This window comes from Schistocerca cancellata, chromosome 4 (genome assembly GCF_023864275.1).
Source record: "Schistocerca cancellata isolate TAMUIC-IGC-003103 chromosome 4, iqSchCanc2.1, whole genome shotgun sequence".
Taxonomy (NCBI): domain Eukaryota; kingdom Metazoa; phylum Arthropoda; class Insecta; order Orthoptera; family Acrididae; genus Schistocerca; species Schistocerca cancellata.
In genome coordinates this window covers 882,455,215-882,462,697 of record NC_064629.1, presented here as the reverse complement: position 1 = coordinate 882,462,697, position 7,483 = coordinate 882,455,215, and the positions used below count along the sequence as shown (strand labels likewise).

Genomic DNA, 7,483 nt, shown 5'->3' with positions numbered 1-7,483 from the left:
TAGTAAAACAACTTCTTGGCACATATTATTACCACTTCTGGGATTGGAAAGGACCTGTAGAAGTTAAATGCTCTTGAAAAATGCCCACCACCTAAGAACAGAAAGTAGTTATCTCGGTCTGTGTGGATTTTACCGAAAATTTGCGGAGGTGCAAGCGTTTAACACTCATTTAAATGAGTTGCTTAAGAAAAACAGTGCATTCATTTGGACACAAGAATGCCAACAAGATTTCGAAAATCTGAAGACTGTACTAATAAGGAATAATACTTTGCATCACCCTGTTTTGAGTGAACCTTTTTATATGAGTACTAATAGCAGTGCATATGGAATCAGAATAGAAATTTTTCAAGAGAACGTTGACACAGTGGAGCCAAAACACAGGACAATAGCTTTCGCTAGTCGAACCCTAAGTACGAAAGAAATTATACCATTTCAGAGAAGGAAGCTCTAGCCATCATATGGGGTTTGAAAAAGTTTCGAAATTATTTATGGGGGCATAAAACAATTATACGGATTGACCACAAAGCATTGACGTTTCTCAAAGACTGCCGCTTATTTACTGGCAGATTAAGCCATTGGGCGCTGTAACTCCAGCAGTTTGACTACGCAATTTTTTATGTTGAAAGAAATGACAACCATGTAGCTCATGCTCTATTCATACTACCGGAAGGAATAGACAGTGTACCAGAGGAAAATAACGAAGATAGCACTTTTCATTTATCAGAGAGGTTCAGGGGAAAAAGAAAATCGAACAAATTTGCAAAAAATGCGGTACTACCAAAATGAAGATGAAGTCTGGGAGTCAGTTAAAGTAAATTTTAATAATACCAAGTATCCTCAAAATAATAAATTTTATAAGATCTTTAAAGATATTTTATACAAAAGGAAAGATGCGAATAGAGAGGAGTGGAAAGTATGATGGACATCTCAATTTGAGATCAAAGTAATTGACTATTTCCACCTCGCCTTAGGACACTGTGGTCCGAAAAAATGTATTGAAAAACTCTCCGATGTAATAATAGGTCTAATAAATATGAGTGCAACAAAGAAAATAACAGATCGGATTAAATCATGCGATATTTGCCAGAGGGCAAAAGTTACAAATCGAACCAACCAAGGTGATACGCAGAACAATGTACCAGAGGACACACTTTACTTATTGCCAGTAGATAAGTATAGGCCTCTCCCAAAAACTTCCGGAAATTGTACATACATTGTAATGATATTGGAAGTATTTTCGAAATTTATCAAACTATTTCCCATTATAAAATTACTGCAAAAGGAGTATTTAATAGAATGACTGAATATTTTAATACGATAGGAAAACCAAAGGCAGTACTATCAGATAATGAGCCTCAGTTTGTTTCAAAAATATGGAAGGAAGGGATGGAACAGAATGCCATCCAAGTAAAATATATTTTGGCCTACCATCTTGGAAGTAATCTAGTGTAACGTTATATGCATAAACTAGGTAGGTTGTGTCGAACTTACTGCCACCACAATCATAAGGCATGGGGCAGTTTTTTTGCGGACTTTGAAAGTGTAATTAATACACCATGAAACTACAGGATTTAGACCTGAGGAAATTCTACTTCATTATGAGAACAAAAGTATAATTGAAGAAGCTTTACAATTTCCACTTTATGTAGAACTAAATCTGAAAGAGAAAAAAGACTTAATAAGAAAAAGAATGAAGGGAGCCAGATCTAAATGGCACGATAAGGGCCTTACAGTGACCAAATTCAAAATTGGGGATTTTGTTCTCGTATAAAACTCTCGAAAAACCTAGTGAATTAAACCAGGAAATTTCTAAGTTCAAATATATTTATAATGGTCCCTTTGAAGTGCAAGGAACTCGCACACTAATGCCTATTATCTTGTTTATCCTAAGTCAAAGAAGCCTCTGGGTGTTTGTAACATAGTAGATTTAAAACCTTACATCTACAGAAATGAATAATAAGAGGCAAACTGGAAAAGTTTATATGTATTTAATCAGGGAGTATTTTACTCTGTATGTTCAATTGTTTTAAGGTGCCATTACGATGACTCCAACAGGGGTTTTCTTGTAAGCTACCTGGTAATCCTTTTCTTTGTCACATAATTTTGTGTAAATATGGAAATCTGTATGGTAGCACACAACTTTGAAATTAAATTCTGAATTCATGAGAATTGTCTTATTATGCTGCCGAATGGATGTAATATAATCGATACAAAGTTCCAATTTATACTCCTTGACACTTATTCTTGTAGCTGCATCAAAATAGTTCTGTTCCACTAATTGCACTTTGAGCAATCCCAAATATTTACGCATTAAAATGTTGACTGGAGGTAATGATAATCTCCTAAGGCTTAGTTCCCCCACAAACGTGATATGAATTTGTATCTGACTGCATCCGATTTCCTCTCCGATGTCAACTTCACAGCTGCATTTGAATCTGGAGATAATCTGCTTGATGTGAACATCATTGTCCCATCAAATATGAAACCTCCAAGTCTTTTCTTGTGAACTCTTAACAACGCTTTCCTCACAAATGTGTTGTCTTCTTCAGGTGCAAAATCAACTGTATAATGGAATAATATCCAATCAATGTGAATTTCTGCTTAAAAATATGTGTCAGCGTAGTTGCTCTAACACTGGATGTACCTTTCTTTGTTAACAGATGCTCAGGTCTTAATTTCGAAGATTGTATGTTCTTGTTTATGATGTTGCGTTGTCGAGTGTTGTTATGTTGGAAAAACTTTTCTGTTATCAGACTACTGATGCATGTCTGTAAGTTTCAGATATGTGATAACATAATGGGATATACTAATTATATGTAAAGTCCATGCGATGAATTATAGAAGGACTGCAATAATGGAATATTACAGTACGATCAGAAGGGACTGCCAAATGTGTCCATAGGCAGATAAAGTGTTGATGTTGAAAATAACAAAGGACTGCCAAAAGTGTGAATCGACAGATAAGTGTCGATGATGAAAATAATGAAGGACTGCCAAATATATGATTAGGTAGACAAAGGGTGGAAAATTTATATAGTGTCTGAATATCGTATTTTCTTGGTGAACTGCATACATATTTCTAGCTGACAAAACATAATCTCTTGATGCTCATACAGTGACAAATAGACTTAGATTAACCATGTGTAATGAAAACTGTGTATGTAAGCAATATGTAAATTCCTGTATATATGTTTTTTTGGAAGGTGGACCCATATCTGATGTAGTACATATATTTTCTGAATGCAACAGAATTTAATTTTTTTGTTTTAATACTTGATGAAATAGTGTTTTATATGGACAGTTATGTCAAGTATTTTTGTGTAATGTAATTGCAGAAAATTCTTATCTATCGGCCTACACAGTTTTGAAGTGTTACTGATGTTTCATTGAAGTATCCCTATCGGGAAACCTCAATGAAACAAGGGCATGTGTAACACTTATATCGAATGAAAGTAGGTTTATATTATGTAACTGTGTAACTGTAATTACGAAGTTTGTGTTCTTTGCTAGTTAAGGTTATTGATTTGTGACAGGAAATTTAGAGTTCTGTAATGTACGAGTATATATGCAAAAATCTAAAGGATATTTAAAATAATGACTTTTATAATACGGGTATATTTAAAAGAAAAACACTGTTATTGGAATCTGGTTCATGCTTAGGGCACTTGTATTGTAAAATGTAAAAGATGTAGGGAAGTCCCTCTGCAACAGAAGTGGTTTGGCGCGATATAAAAGATGGTTTTGGAGGTCGAACTGCGCGGCTCCTTGGTGTGAACGGTATGCAGTCAGTTGCTAGCCATTGCATGGTACACATTGACGATGCCAAAGGAGACAACTGGAAGCTACTTTGCAAGGAATTTTGCCTCGGGTGTGGATTTGGCTGTTGCATAGTACTCTTGGCAATAAGGAATGGCTCTAATAGGTTAAAAATCCGTCGCCAAGAAGAAATTTCATAGAGCATTCAAACATCAAGAGCTGTGAGTAAAGTTAGCTGCCATGTCGCTTGCCACCACAACCTAGGAGTAGCTCCTGTTATTTAGGGTTTGTACTATTTGATGGGTAAATGTGTAGATAGCATTCTCAGTCGACTAACCCTTCCAGAATCCGAACTGTGACATGCTGTGTAAATTATTTTCACTTAAATGTGCAACTATTCTTGGATACATAACTTTTTCGAATATTTTAGAAAATAAAGTCAGCAATGAGATTGGTCTATAATTATTTAAGTCACTCTTGTCCCCTTTTTTATGAAGAGGTTTGACAGTTGCATAATTATTTCAATCTGTCTGAAAAAGTCCCTGTGCCAGCGAAGCATTACATATTTCACTAAGGACTCCACTTATTAAACTAGAGCAACACTTCAAAATTCTGTTAGAGACTGCATCAACACCACATGAGCTCCTGTTTTTCAGTATATTTATAATGCCCTTAATTTCAGTGGGGGATGTTGGTGCTATTTCTAAAGGCCTAAATCCCTCGGGACTGACATTTTTAACATATTTTTTTGCTTCTTCAACTGAGCCCTGTGACCCTATTTTTGCTGCTACATTCAGAAAGTGATTATTAAAAATACTTGCAACCTGTGAATTATCACTCACATCATCATCATTTAGCTTTATTGCTATGGTATGCTGAGCACTGTCAGGCTGCCCTGTCTCCCGTTTGACAATATTCCATATAGTTTTAATCTTATTATCCACATTATTCATTTCTGTCACAACACATAAGCTTCTCGACTTATTAATGACTTTCCTTAAAATATTAAAATATCTTTTGTAGTAAGCAAGTAACGTCGGATTCTTGACTTATTCTGGCCTGCCCATATATTTACCTCTTCCTCTTACACGATATCTTAATTCCACCAATACTCAGGGTGCGGCGGCGCGGGCTACAATGATGTCTTCGCACATTTAGTGCTCTTAGTAGAAAGTTGTTTATTATGAATTACTATTGCACCTTTTTTTTTAACACGAATACAGGGGAGACCTAGTCTCAAAGTCTCCCCTCACGCTACGCCACTGGTGGGGTGTCATGTTCAACGATTCTTTTCAAACGTCGTTGGTCCCATTCTTGCAGGCCGCAGCGATGTCAGAGATTTGATGTTTTACCGGATTCCTGATATTCATGGTACACTCGTGGAATGGACGTGTGGGGAAATACCCACTTCATCGCTACCTCAGAGATGCTGTGTCCCATCGATCATGCGCTGACTATAACACCACGTTCACAACTCACTTAAATCTTGATAACCTGCCATTGTAGCAGCAGTAACCGATCTAACAACTGTTCCAGATACTTCTTGTCTTATATAGGCATTGCCGACCACAGCGCCGTATCCTGCTTGGTTACGCCTCTCTGCATTTGAATATGCATGCCTATACCAGTTTCTTTGGCGCTTGTGTAGTACTGACAAACCTTTTAGAGGATCTGTACATTTAATTTGATAATTTTTTAAAAGGTCTTTATTTTAGATGTAACCTTCCTCATTTTTCCTGAAATTTCGACGTTTCTGGGAGATGCTTGTAAAAGTCTTCATCTTAGCCTAGATAGAATGAATGAACCACTTCAAACAGGTGAAAGCAAAGTTTTTCCGTGGACTTTCACAACTGTGAATTCGCCTGTCCTTGAAACAGAGATATTTTTATTTATCAGCATCGTCCTCTGAAAAATTCATGCCCAGGTCAGAGATACTGTTATGCAGAGTCACCTTAGTCTCCAATTCCAATAAAGGTGAGGAAAAAATTATTTTCTTTGAAGTTTTTTTAACAGCAGAAAATTTCTACTCCTTTTCCTTATGTCTGGCAAGGGATTTCTTTTCCTTCTCCTTGCCTAATGTCTTCTTTTCTGCAGATTCTGCCTCCTGCATTGCCTTATGAGGGGTCGAAGTTCATAAATAGTTCCTTTATGAGGTAAATGTATGTACTGCAAACTTATACCCCAATACACCTGTGCATTTTATCCCATTTTGCTATTTTATTTATCGGCAATCTATAGATAATACACACAATTAAATTAATGGAGATTAAGGAGAATATTGGAAGCTTATAGCCATCAGTTCCGCTAACTAGTTTATCCTATTTTTTAAATAGCCTTAGGTTCATCTAGCAATGAATGGAAACTTCACAAATTGTACATCAAAAACGTACAAAAATGACTTAACGCATTTACTCCAGCTGTAAGTCTCCGACTGCTGCGAGGTTCCAGAAGAGAACTGAGGAGATGATGGCGTATGTGCTGCCTGGTGTGAGAGTGGTTAATTCCTGCTTTAGGGACCTGAAAGCTTGATGTCTATTTATGTCCCATGATGATGACGATGATGATGATGAGTCCCATACTCCTTTACAGAGCGCAGGGGAGCGATGCGGGAGACTTACTAGGCAAGGTCCTAGTGGAGGTGGTTTGCCATTGCCTTCCTCCGACCGTAATGGGAATGAATGATGATGATGAAGACGACACAACAACACCCAGTCATCTCGAGGCAGGAAATATCCCTGACCCCGCCGGGAATCGAACCCGGGACCTAGTGCTTGGGAAGCGAGAACGCTACCGCGAGATCACGTCCCATACGTACTTTTATCTCAACCTACACTACATTTTTTTGAAAAAAAGAACAAAAAGTTGAGACTCATGTACATGAAGAAATGGCCATTGTTTCATTTTTTAAAATAACATATTGTAACTACAAGCAAACATGTTTCTTAGCAAAATGAAGATAACAAAAGGACTATATGATCAAAGCAAATCTGCCAATATTTAATTCAAATACAATACTCTCCCAAATAATCAGCCTTCAAATGAAGCTTTTGGAAGTAACTTCATTAGTATTGAGGGTAGGTGCAAACTAATTAGCTAGTAAGATTACTTAGATCTTTCCTCAGCTGAGGATGCGGATAGGAGGGGTGTGTGGTCAGCACACCGCTCTCCCGATCGTAATGATGGTTTTCTTTGACAGGAGCCGCTACTATTCGGTCGAGTAGCTCCTCAGTTGGCATCGCGAGGCTGAGTGCTGAGTGCTGAGTGCACCCCGAAAAATGGGAACAGCTCATGGCGGCCCGGATGGTCACCCATCCAAGCTCTGACCATGCCCAACAGCGCTTAACTTCAGTGATCAGACAGGAACCGGTGTATCCACTGCGGCAAGGCCGTTGCCTACAGCAGTTGTAGGACCCAGAAATTTTTCAATGTCTGATAGTGCCTTCGAAAAATCAGCTAAAACTCGAAAAGTGGTGAGCGTTCTGTTTAGAGTTGCAGTGATATTTATTCCAACTTATAAATATTGTCGTTTTGGTATGTAAAATCAGATATTGCAGCTGATATTGGTTTCGGGATTTGTTTCCCACAAAAGCTTTTGAAATGTCTCGGGGAGCTGTTACAAGTGTGCAACGATTTTTACCGAGTCCATGTTTGAGTGTGGCTGTTTACATCTCAAAATTGACGCAAAATACTGTGCAGCGATCTTTTTTGAAAGTATATTTAGAGTCAT

The 7,483-nt window shown here is 37.5% G+C and overlaps 1 pseudogene; it reads right to left on the bottom strand.

Moving 5' to 3' along the window:
* Window positions 1-7,032: 7,032 nt before the first annotated feature.
* Window positions 7,033-7,150, bottom strand: LOC126186012 (5S ribosomal RNA; annotated as a pseudogene).
* Between the last annotated feature and the right edge of the window lie 333 nt (window positions 7,151-7,483).